The following is a 13,689-nucleotide window of genomic DNA, read 5'->3' on the forward strand; positions in this document are numbered from 1 at the left end:
AAAGTATAATTTTTATTTGTTTGTATATAATACTACAAGAACAGTTTATTCCTATTATTTTGCAAGGACTCCTTTCTTACTGCCAAGAAAACTGTGGATGAAAAAAGTTCACAGTAAATTTTTAAATGAACTTATAATTTTAGAACAGTTTGTTTAGTTAGGAGAAAACTCTATTTAGCAAAACATTTTGCATCCTATATTAAAAAACGTGGTGCCTGTTTTGAGTGGTAAAGTTTGGAAGTATCAAGATTAATTGTCTTTTTTAAAAAACATACATTTTTTATAGAATTCACAGATTTACCTTTGAAAAACACAGGAAGCTCATAATTATCTCTGCCTTCTCTCCGAGACCTTAAGAAACTCACTTGACTTTCTGGCCTTCCAGTTCCTAATTTACAGTGTGAGGGAATAGGTTTTATTGCCTCCAAGTCAGCTTCCTATTCTGTGATTAACTGGAAAGGAAGCACAGTAATTCAGCATGTGTGTAAATCAGTTCGTCCTATTACTAGGCATCAGCTCTGCCAAGCCTATAGTGGTTAGAAAGCCGGGCAAACAAGTTCTTTTTTATTAGGGAAAACCAAATGTCACAGAGGATGGCTAGAGCAAGGAGGAGCCTGTAAGAGGAAACACAGATATTCATTGAGACCATCTACTTTATATTCTGCATTGCTTATTAAAAACCAATTAGAGACCCCCTTCCTGCGATTTGCAATATTAGCAATATAAAGAGCAAAATTAGATTGTGTCTTTTCCATCCAGGAGTTGCTTGACTAGTGAAGGAATGCAGATACCTCATACCCTACGGGTAACTAACAGTCTGTAAGTAAATCCCTCATCATTACTAGCTTACTTGATTAAAAAGGACTTAAAACACCATTCTGGAGGTAGACGCTAACAGGTCAGAAGGTTAGGGGTTAGGTCATCCTCAGCTGCATAACAAGTTCAAGGCCAGCCTGTCATATATGAGATCCTGTCTAATAAAAAAAGAAACAAAATAGAATAAATGAAAACCACTGGAGAAAGAAAGGTCCATATGATAACCCTTAATTAAAGAGGAGTCACATCGAGATATGGTCGTGAGTTAAAATGACCATTGGTGGTCAGTATGTGTTAAAATATGACTTTTAACCCATAGCTGCACTTAAGGATACAAGTAATGAAAGCTATTGGACAAAACAAGGTTGAGGTTAGGCTTTGGGAAGAGACTCAACCCTAGACCCTTTATCAATTGTCATTGGCATTTGGGGAATTGGTGTGTTGCCAAAATAAAATATCTAACAAGTGAAATCTCTTTACTCACTTTCTGTATTTAATCATGTAGTGAGTCTTGTAACAACCCATCAGATTTACTATGAAGCCAACATTTCTCCGGGACCCTTTGGAGTTCTACTTGCCTGCAAATGGTGTACAAAAGTCCTCTGAAATCCTCTGAGAATGCTTTTGCTTGCCATGCCCTTGGAGGTTTGGCTAAAGGAATTATTGTACTGTTTCCTACAGTGGAGGGCAGCTGTTTGGAGTTATAATTAAAATGTAAATTATCGAGAGGACATAATGAGAGCTATTTCTTTCAAACAATATCAGTGCAATCAGAGTGAGAAAAGAGTTCAGGGAGGTTTCCTACTATGGACAAGTCATAAACAACGAAAGGACAAGCTAAGAAGGAAGTGTTTTATAAGGAACTGAGTAGACACAACCCATGGACTGTCTGGGATGCTGGGAAGCTGAATTAATAAAGAGACAGACCTTCATCGATTCTGCTGGGCCTGGATCCGAATCACAGGATAACTGCATGGATCCCACACACCCCATCAGTACACCAGTACAGTAGATGGAGTCTACAGGGCTAGGAGCATGAGTTGTCTTTGATCTGTGTGGTTTGATGAATCAAAACAGACTTTTCATGGATTGCTACACTAAGACAGAATAGTACGATTATAAACATAGCCAGGGGTTTTATATTAACCACAATGGGAAAACCCATGAAATCTTTCAACCTTAAGGATTTTCATGAATCAATTAGTTTCTGTGATATTTGTTCTCAAATGTGAGTGCTTTATAAAGCGTTAACTATTCTAATCAATGCTGCACAAAACCCAAGCTGGTGTATATGCTGTTTTGCCTGGACACATTAAGTCTTGATATTTAATGTGAGTCAGACAGTGGTTCTGAAATGATAGAATGAAATGTCAGTGGAAAGGAACTGTAAAACATTGCTTTATAAGAGTAGTTTTTTTTTTACATAAACTATTAAATTGAAGAAGTAGAAAACCCTTAACCTCAAATTCCTGAGGGCATGGGAAGACTTGTTCAGATTGCTATGAAATACTGATCTATATTTTTGTCATTGAAGCTGTTCAAATGGTTAGGGATTGAAACTCAGTTCATTAACTGAATGAAATAAGAGAAGGCTTGGTATGTATCCTCTCACACTGGTGGACCATTTCCACCATTAGAGCGTTGACAAACATCTGTATTTTGCCTCTGTCCTCTCCACTCCCAACTAGGACTTCTAACCTGAAAGTCAGCCTCATATACTCAAGTACCTGTCAGGGGCCTTCATGCCTGAGCCTAGACAGCAGAAACCCACCGTGTTCAGATGAAGCTCACTGCAGCAGCCACTAGGCTCCACCCTTCTTTCAGATCCCGTCTTATGTCATGGAAGTGTTCCAAGTAAGAAACCAAGAGTTATCACAGACTTCTAAATATATATATATATATATATATATATATATACATATATATATATATATATGTCCTAAATATGTATCTTTCTATTTTCCCCCTTTAATCTTTACTCTCACTGAATTTTTTTTTCTGGACCTTTCATCTAAAAATGCAATATTTGATTTCTGTGCTTCCAGTCTTTTCCCATTAAATTCAATCCTTGTATGGGCCAGCGTTATTTAGAAACTGCATTTCTAACCACATCTCCCATCTTAAAAATCCTTCCTTCAATGTCTTATTAATATAGCTTATTAAATTTAGCCCCACAAGTCTGAAAGCATGCAATCTCCTCAGTCTTATTTTCAGCCACTCCCCGCCTGTATTTTTGGCCTCAGAAACACCAAGCAACTGGAGTCTCCAGACACCCCTTGCTTCGCTCCCTTCTTTCTCTAGTGAGTCCCCACCCCCACCCTATGACTAACTGCTTTCATCTTTCAAAACCAGCTTTTATATTTGCATGCCGCTGAATATTTATACTTCTTGCAGGAAGGAACTATCATATTCATTTCTGTAAATCCAGTTTCTAGCCGAGTGTCTGGCATGTTCTGTGCAATAAAGTGATATTTTTGAACTGAACAGCAGCAAAGTTGGTTCATGGTCCTATTCAGCTTTTTCTAGTGGGTTCTTTGGGCTCGTACTTGCTTTGTATCTCATGGGGAGCTGGTTGTAGTCAAATCATCCACTGCAACAAGTATGTTTGAGATCTCATTTCTTGACCAACTTGTCCAGTCTTAGACTAGCTGTCCCATCATCACACCCAAAACTTGGGAAAAGTCTATCTCACCCTGATTCTTTACCTTGACCCTAAATTATTGTGGGAGTGATTGGAGAGCTTATATAAAAGTGGTATTTCAAGGCCAGACAGTCAGCATTGAGATTCAACAAATAGTAAGTTTTCATAAAACATGAAAAAATAAAGCATGCTCTCTACACTCTTAACAGAAAAAAATAAAAATAAATTGCTAATAGGAGGGAGCTGGGCTAAAATTCTTCTAGGGAAGACCATGTTATGTGGTTGTGTACCTTTTACACTGTGTTAGCTCTGCAATGGTTATTATTATCTTAGCATTCTATAGAAAATGGCGGGTTCGTTATGTTTGCTCATTTGTGTCACCATAGTATCCTGTCATGTGTCCCCTCCCTCTCCGTCCTCCTGTGACCCCTAGGTCCAATGCCCCTCCTTTCCTGGGAGAACCTTTTCTGCTCTCATTTTCAGTTCTGAGTATTATTTATTAGGAAAATTTATTTTATATACCGGAAAAGTATTTTGCATATGTTAAAGTAATGCCAGTATTTCATAAAATCCAAAGGAATGTGGTATGTTCAACGTCTGTGTTGCTTTGCTTAACCTAACGACCATAAGCAGCCAAATAAATTAACGCTTAGTAGCACCTGGAAAATTGTAACAGATCGTCTTTAAGCTACTTCAGAAAAGTAGAACATTAGACTTTGTCTCTGTTGGAAATGGAAGTTTGGAATTTATATGTCTCTCTCACACAGTATTTCTGATCTTTCCCCAAGGACTAATTACATTAATATCAGTGAATGGAAATTAATAATTTATGGCTAAAACCTTACATGGGTGAGCATTTTAATAATGCTAATTAGTGCCTTGTAATCAAAGATCTTGTGTGACAAGTACATACGCCTGACTCTCAGGTTGGTTTAAACACATTCCAGTTGAACACACCAGTTCTCTAGTATCTGGTGGGGGGGGGGGGAGGCTGAACTATTGGAAGACATTTTTAATTCAATCCAGGTTGATTCTTGACTCGTGATCTGAAAAATATTCTTATAGTTAGAGGGAAAATTAAAATCAAAATAAAATTCAAATCTCAATGTAGTAATGACTGTAGAGTATGTGAGTCATTTTGCTAGAATTCAATTTTAATGAATTATTTTAAAATCGAGTCATCATTGAGATTTCGTTTGCTTCCCAACAAAATGTTATTTGAGAAAGCAAGAAAGACACTTGAATTAAAAGTTTCTAGTTGAGCCTGGCATGTTGGTGCATACCTTTAACCCCAACACTGAAGAGGCAGAGGCAGATAGATCTCTGTGAGTTTGAGGCAAGCCTGGTCTACAAAGCAAGTTTCAGGACAGTCAGGGCTACACAGAGAAACCCTATCTCTAAAAACCAAAAAAAAAAAAAGTTTTTGGTCATTAAACACTATTAAAAACTTTAATTATATTATAATTAATATTATTTAAAATATCTTTAAAAGTAAATAATAGAAAACTTTGCCACATTTGAAAAACATATGTCCAAGTGCAAAGACGATGGACAGATAGCCATGTATACCAAAGTGGGCAAAGTTCTTCCTTTTTGTTTGAATGATACATTGTTCTCTGCTGATTCTCTAATCAATAAACTTTCCCTGTTTACTTTGAGGTTCCTGGAAATAAATATTTCCTGATAGTGTCCACTCTGGTTTAGCACCTCTGGGGGCTTCAGGCTCCAAATATTTCATCACACATAAGAGTATAGCGAACTTTCAAAATGCTCCCAGACTTAAGCAATTAAAAAATTGCCCAATTTGATATTGCTAATGGGAATTAGAGAAACTAAAATTCCTGTCTCCATGCACTGAAAGGATGGGTATTTCGATGGTGAGTCCAGATGGGGCCTAGGGAATTCTCAGCTCAGGTGATGACGAAAGTGAGCATTACACAAACACAAATCCACACCATCCTCATGGCTCAGCATAGCCTGACCATGTGCTTTCCATGTTTGGGTTTTCTCAGAACCCTAAGGCTAGACATGAGTCTTCCAGCAAAGAGGTTACAACATATTTAAAGCATACAGACAAATATGTGAGTGGAGGCAGGACAGAAGTTTTGATGTTCTTGTTTCTTACAGGAAGGGAAAAAGGCCAAAAACACTCAGAACCCAAGATCCTGCTGGCCACATAGATAATCTGTAAGGAGAACAAGATGTCATTTTATGTAACATCTTGTATGCCATAGCTTATTAAATACAATCAAGAAAATCGTGTTCTACCAACAGGACTACATCGAGAAGAGCAATCAGAAGCATTGGCAAACCATTCAACCACCCACATCTTCCCAGAAAATTACTCATAATAGCAATTTGCATTGCTGTATTAAGCAGCATGCTTTAATGATATGTGGGCTTAAACACAACAGGCATTCATGGCAGTTCCTTTTTCTTTTCTGCAGACCATAAACTTACTACAACCTAAGTGAAATAAGAACTGTGTTTTCTTTTGACAGTGAAAGTCCATGTACCTGTTTTCTACCCATTAGAGAATGCCACTAAGAAAAATATTATTTCAGTTCATGATGTTAAACATAGGGATTTTATAGATCTGTTACATGTCTATAGTGCTTTTTTAAAAGCTAAAAAACTGGTACTTTTAATATAGTACTTACTGTCTATTACTCATAGTTTTATATATTGAATAATAAACATCAAATTTAGAAGAAAACTTCACTAAGGTTCTGGACTAAATATATTACTTAGATTTGTGCACATTTAAATTAGCACTTTGACTATAGTTGTTTTTAGATGATTTCCTTGGCTATGCCCCTTTTCTGACTTGTGTTTAGTATTTCATTGTGTATTTTACCCTCACAGAAAAGCTATGGCCAGCAATCTTACTTCTTTCTTTAAAAGGAGCTGTTAAATTATGTTTAAAATGATGGTTATTTAATGATAAAAATGAAAGACTTTAAATTTTAAATGGTGGAAAGTTTCTACTGTAAATTGCTTCTTCAAATAATCTAGAGATGAATGAACCAAGGAAAAATTATACAGCAATGACATAAGCATCTAGATTCACATTATTAAATTAGGCTTGGGGGGAGAGTAGTCTCCAATTATCTTATCTCCCCTCCCAAATTTTAATAAGTATATTTTAGTTTGTCCTCTCCTTGTTTAACACTTTATTTTTATTATTTTTAATTTTGTGTGTATGCATATTTACCTGTGTTCATATGTGTGTATGCATGTACATACATGAGTGTGGGTGCCCATGGAGGCACCTGATCCTTGCAGAGCTGTGAGCTTCATGAAGTGAGCTACAGGAAGTGTATGAAGGAACCGAACACGGGCTTTCTACAAGGACAATCTGGATTCCTAACCCCTGAGGCATCATCTCTTCAGCCCTTGCTGTTTTAAATAGACCGAAACCTCCAGATTCTGAAGGCACTGGCCTTCTAATGAGATTTAATTGCCTCAATTCAGTCCAGCAACAAAGAGCTAGTTGAGATATTAGTTTTCCAAGGCTACAAAGGTTAGACGGTGTGGCAATTCAGTGGCAGGTTTTCTGCAGATTGTGTGTACTACTCTAGTGCCTTTAGGCTGTCCAGGGCCTGTAAGCCAAAAGTTCGTTCCTTCTGACAAAGCTTCAACTTGCTTCAGACCTTGGCTTGTTCTCCATGAAGGTAATGCTTAGGTGGGCAGCTCTCCCTCCAGAGTTAATCTTTGCATGGGCTTGAGACTGACCCTGGAATTAGAGACCTTTTATATTCAGCTCCATTCAACTGCCCGTGGCTTTCCTTACTCATAAAAATGTGGCTTTTATGTGACTCACCAACCTTCACATTTGATGATAAGAACAAAACCGTATTCATCGAAAATACCGATGCCATCTGACGTTTTGTAGCCTTGCCTTCTTAACCTCACTACTGTGATCACTTTTTTTAAAAAAAAAAATCTTTTTTTGGATTCCACCTTTCCGATTGTTAAAAGCAACAGTATGGCTAGTTTTTCATAACTGAAAGCTACAGAAAGTTCCCATGCAATGCAGCGTCTTCCAAAACACTCTTCTCACTCGCATGAGACGTTCTTACTAAAAGTTCAGGAGACCATCAAAGGAAAGGCAGAACAGCCCAGCCTTGAGTGTTTCTTGCCGTTTCAAAGTGCATTCTTGGATTTCTCGGGAATATTCTTGGTGAGTTTTCAACACCCTCTGGGTCAAATGATTATTCGAGCTAGAGTCAGGTTGCTTCCTGATGCTCTGAGTTTGATAAGTCACTGCTGTCACTTCTTTGAAGTAGGAACCAGTATGTCCTGACTCAGAAGGGAGTGGGAAAGAGCATGAGATCATAGCGTGGCTAAGAGAGATACATTAACATCTGGTGAGTTCAGTAGAAAGCAGGGAAGCCCTAATTGAAATGGTCAGTTCATAATTTACCATTATAATTTAAGGATAGTGATTCCCAAGGCATAGTCTATGAACTAAGTATCATCATCTCCTGGAAAGTTGTTAGCAGTGTAACTGCTTAGGGTTAAAGAGATGGCTCAGTGGTCAAGACCATTTACTGTTCTTCCAGAGAAGATTGATTCCTGACATGCACAAAAGACCGCTCACAATCAGCTGCAGTTCAATCTCTGCTGGCCTCCAAGGGCACTTGCGCGTGTGCTCGTGCACACCCACACCCACACCCACACCCCCACACACACACAATCACATGCACACACACACAGTCACATGCACACACACACAAACACACGCAAACACACACACACAAACACATGCACACACATACACATACAAACACACACATACAAACACACGCAAACACACACATACAAACACACACACACACACACACACACACACACACACACACACACACACGGTACAAAGATATTTTCCCTCAGCCACATTCAGAGAAATGAATGGCATAAATCCTCAAGCTTGCCCCAACATCTCTTATCTTTCCCAAGCTCTTCTGGAAAGCCAATTGCATGCTTAAGTTCAAGAAGCACTAACATGAAGCACAGCACCCGATGCCTGCCTTTCTCCTCCTATACATGCAGCACCAGTAAAAGAAAATCTTCATCATACAGTGGCGCTGCCTTTGTGTATTTCAAGGAGCATTGGATCTGAAAGACAATACAGAAAGAGCTGTCCAGTGTCAGAGCTAGGGCAACATCCACGATGATGAAACACATAAAATATTTCCCACATAATTACTTGAGCTTCAGAAATGTGTAACTAATAAAGCTGTAAATGAGCATTTTAATTGTTCCATCTGGTGACCATTTTCTGTATCTGTCTCCCAAACCAGAAATCTTTCTTAATTTTTTATTGGTTATTTTGTTTACTTACATTTCAAATGTTAGCCCCTTTCCCGGTTTCCCCTCAACATCCTCCCATTCCACCCCCATCCCCTGACTCCATGAGGGTGTTTCCCCATTCACCCACTCCCACCCCACCACCCTAGTATTCCCCTATGCTGCTGGTACATCAAGCCTTCACAGGACCAAGAATCTTCCCTCCCATTGATACCAGACAAGGCCATCCTCAGCTACACATGCAGCCAGAACCACGGGTCCCTCCATGTGTATACTTTGGTTGGTGGTTTAGTCCCTTGGGAGCACTTGCGGTGGGAGGGTCTGTTTGGTTGATATTGTTGTTCTTTCTTTGGGGTTGCAAACCCCCTCAGCTCCTTCAGGCCTTCCCCTAACTGCTCCACTGGGGTCCCTGTGCTCAGTCCAATGCTTGGCTGCAAGCATCCACATCTGTATTGGTAAGGCTCTGACAGAACCTCTCAGGAGACCTCCATATCAGGCTCCTGTCAGCAAGCACTCCTTGGCATTAGCAATAGTGACTGGGTTTTTTGGCTGCATATGGGTTGGATCCCAGGTGGGGCAGTCTCTGGATGGCCTTTCCTTTAAACCAGAAACCTTAATGGTCCCCATTTTGACTACATTCTCATCATTAATTGAGCCAAATCTCTAGGCCACACAGGGCCATAGAACCTTCACTGGACGTATTAATTCTGTGTGACTTCTCTAACGAATTTCTTCAAACTGGGGACCTTAAAACAATAAAACCCTTTCACAGTTCTGCAGACAGGACTCTGAATTCAGTGTTTATGTATCTGTGCTGTAGTTCTTCCTGAAGTTCAATGAGAATTCTAGTCCTTGATGTTTGTAGCTTCCCCCTTACATTTTGGAGGGGGTCACTTGGTATGTTGTACATGGCTTCGATCTTTCTATTTTCACCCTGACATCTTGTACCTCTCCTTTGTCTCTTATGAGAGTATCTATTTTGGGAATTTAGACTCCATCCAGGTAATTCTGAAAGAATTCTTTATCTCAACAGTTAATTAATTAGTTAATTAAGCCCCAAAGGTCTTTCCCCCAAACAAGGTAAGAGTCACAGGGTCTTGGAATTCTAGCATCTAGACAAATCTTCAAGAGGGTGTTGATATTTTAATCAGGACACTTGCCTTTTTGAAGGGTAGTGTAGCAATATGCATTCTGTAAGGATTGTGGATGGAGTTTGGGGATGAGAGAGAGAGAGAGAGAGAGAGAGAGAGAGAACGAGCGCGATGCTGAATCTGAAGTTAGGTTTATGCTGCCATCATTAACATCCAAAAACTAATGGGGGCAAGTCTTGTACCACCATTATGATTACAATGCAACTTCTTCTCGTATGTGAATATATATGTATATATACTTCCATTGCACTATAATCTTTCTTAATGTCTAGTTCTTTCTGGATGTTAAACTGTGAGACTCACCCATCAGGTTATAAATGTGCTAAGTTTTCTGTAGTGTGTCACTTAACACATTAATATAGAAGGTTAGAACCATGTTGTTTTATTTTTAATATAAAGAAGATAATAGAGTCATAAAATTTCTTATGGACAAAGAGGAATATTTAGGGGAAAAAATTTCTTCTTGTTCCAGAACTACAGAAATCCTTCATAGGAATGGCATAAGAAAATATGGTATTGAGGTGGGCTTTCTCGCAACTTTCAGTTAATCTATACAGAAGTCATTTGATTAATAAATCATATTATTAAGATAATTTTGAGCATGTTGCCTTGAATTACAATAGTTTTTATATCTTAAAAGTTCTGTACCTCACAATTATGTCATTTATATTGAAACATAAAATCAATAATAAACATGGGGCACACATTACAAGGAACAATGGTAAACATCTTTAAGTTGCTTTAGCAGCATTAGTAAGAATCTCCAGAGAGTTCATTGTGTCTAGGATTTAATGGAAACATACAGAAGTATGTCTTATAAGTAGTCTCTGTTTCTATTTCTTTGGCTGACTTCTTATCACATTGGTGCAGGATTTTAATGTCTTTTATTGAAAATAATAAATAGTTCTCAAGGGATGTCTCTGAGTTAACAGTAGCAGCTCTTTCTGGAAAAATGCCATTTCTTAGGGAGATGGACATATATGCTTTGGCTTTTTATTTAACAAACTTTGTGTTTACATTTCAGAATGATATAGATAGGATATAAGGCCAGAAACACTGTTGTTGTGTGTATGTTTGTGACCTTATGTAATTGTTGTGATTTCCCATTTCATTGATGTATCAGGAACATTTTAAATCATTTATTTATTTTGTTACAAACTGCTTAAAGCAAGCCACAAAGACTGGTCTGGGAGCACAAAGTCGTAAGCACTCTGATTGGCCAAGAATGTGGAAGTGTCTTTGACAAAGTTTATAGGGAACCATCCAGATGCTGCTTAAGTGTAATAAGAAGTGATTTTTTGGCACATAGACTATGTGAAGACTTCAGTGTCACCTAATAAATGCTATATTTCCCTTCCGCTTTCCTTTCTTTTCCTCTTTTTCCACAAATGAAACGTGTCAATTCTTACAGTATAAAAGCTACCATTTTTAATGCATCACCGAATGTGAATATCTATACTTTTTGTTATTAGCTTCTGTTTACATACTCCTCCATGAGTCATAATGAACAGGGTCCATGCACATTTCTTAACTGTTCTCTCTCTCTGTCTGTCTGTCTGTCTCTGTCTCTCTCTCTGTCTCTCTGTCTGTCTGTCTGTCTGTCTCTCTCTCTCTCTCTCACACACACACACACATGATACAGATATACATATATATATTATATAATGTACAAAATATCTTATAAGTAATATAAAATACTTACCTTGTGGTTAAGAACTATGACAGTCCATTAAAAAGGCTCAATTTTAAATTTATTATAATAATTTAAAAATCACATTCTAATAAGAATTATTCACTATATCTTATTTAATGGGTAAATGGGCTACCTTGTGTATGTATCATCTGAAGATATTAATACTGTATTATATATTTCAGGCCATGATTTTGTACCTACCGTTTAGAAATTCTGAGTTCTTCTGATAGGTTTGAGACCAGTTATCAAGTTTAAAGTTGACGCTTATTTCCTCTGCTGAACTTGTAAGACAATAACACTGGATGGAAATGTGAAGTATGTAATCTAGTTCCACACGATTTGAATATGAGCAATTATATTACTTACCCGTAAATACTGCCACGACACTCCCTTTGACAATATGCTTCTTTTACATGAAGCCCTAGTATCACCCCAGCAATATCAACTGCCCTTTGTTTTAGTGAGGTAAAATATGTGTAACCCCGAGAGTCTGCCCTTCTGGACTTCTCTCTCTGGTAGCTGTGGGTCATGACAACATCATATGGTGTGTCCGATCTTTCATTACTGCAGAGCATTCCTCCTTATCCATGGCAACGATGCCTTTGTCAAACCCCATTTTCTAACTGGGCCCTGACTGACTCACATACGAGGCAGCATCGTAGTGCTTCCTAAGGATCCTCAGCGCATTTGCTACCCTGTGTGTAGGTACAGCTGTAGGAGGCTAAACATAGTTCTCTGCCCAGCATCTTGTCGTTCTTCTGCAGGCCTGAATCTGAGCCTCGTGTGTGTGGGTTCAGTGAAGACCTATGATGCCAGCTTTCTCCTGTAGTCCAATCTCTCTGCTTGCAAAAGATCCTCACCTTAAGGAGCAGTTTGCCTAGTTGCTGTTTGCACAACACTCGAATCTTTGCATTGTAGAAATGCAGACAGCATAGCTGTAGCCATTTCTACCCTCTATCTGTAAATCTACAGACAGAGATTGTGTTGCTTGTCAGTGGGGTTTTAGGCAGCTTGAAATCCATGCAGAAGGATAACATTGGAGGAACCAAAGAAATACATTGGATAATTTTTTTTCAAGTAAAGCCTTTAGTAGAGCCGATCATTTATTTGAGGTAAGGCTGAAGAGTAAGAGGGAGTTTGAAGTGACAGCTTCTTCTAGGAATGGACCTGTGATTTCAGAGTACACAGTATGGGGGAAGTTTGACCTATATGCAAATAAAGGAGACCTATTTCTTGGAGCTATTGGGTTTCCCTAGCTTCTTCAAGGAGAGGAAACCTGCTTTCATCTGGCCCCTAGCAGGCTCTTCACTCTAGAAAGAAATTCTATCTGGAACTTGCCTCTTCCCTTTGAGCACAGGTCAGTCGCTTCCTTTTAACCCAAAGACATTTTTCTACTCTTTGTGTCTTTTCGTTTACCTAGAAAGAAGTCATGATATTTATTACTTCCTCATGAGATCCTCAGACATAGCTCCAGCTATTTCATGTTTTTTCTGTCTCTGATGATGACGTTTCTGACTAAGTATGTTTTTAGAATGCAATTGTTAGTTGGATTTGAATAAAACCATGCTAAGGAATGGAAGTTTATTTCAGCATCTTTAGCAACAACGAGGTGGATACCTGTGCAGCTAGCCCCGTCTCTCATGCTGCCTTTTCTCTTTAATCCACACTAAGATAATAGCTTTGGTACAAGATGAACTATGGCGGCATCCTTGCAGGAATGTTATAATATTTCTGAGCACTATTATTGCAACCTGACAGCATTGTTGCATGCCATAACTGAAGGAAGTGCAATGCATTACCATTGTCTCTACAAACATTATCCATTTTTCTTCTGTATAAATACTAAGTCTCAATGTTTCTCTTTTTATCCTAAAAGATATGTAGACATTGGCCTGGAATATTTTTGCTCCTCATTCTTGCATTGCATCCTGGACTTGCTTTCTTTGTTTCTTTGTTTTCCAGCGTTCATTGATCGTTTGAGGGTAGGACAGGCAGAAAGTGAATTCTGTCTCCTATAAAGCATGATTCAGGCAGAGTGGAAGTGTGCTTCGTGGTCTTTGTGCTGAGGACTCTGT

At 38.5% G+C, this 13,689-nt stretch overlaps 1 protein-coding gene across 32 annotated transcripts in view; it reads left to right on the forward strand.

Moving 5' to 3' along the window:
• Map2 (microtubule-associated protein 2) overlaps positions 1 to 13,689 on the forward strand; it is a 258,236-nt gene that overhangs the window by 19,084 nt on the left and 225,463 nt on the right.

The sequence above is a fragment of the Rattus norvegicus genome, chromosome 9, assembly GCF_021556685.1.
Source record: "Rattus norvegicus strain SHRSP/BbbUtx chromosome 9, alternate assembly SHRSP_T2T, whole genome shotgun sequence".
Lineage (NCBI taxonomy): Eukaryota > Metazoa > Chordata > Mammalia > Rodentia > Muridae > Rattus > Rattus norvegicus.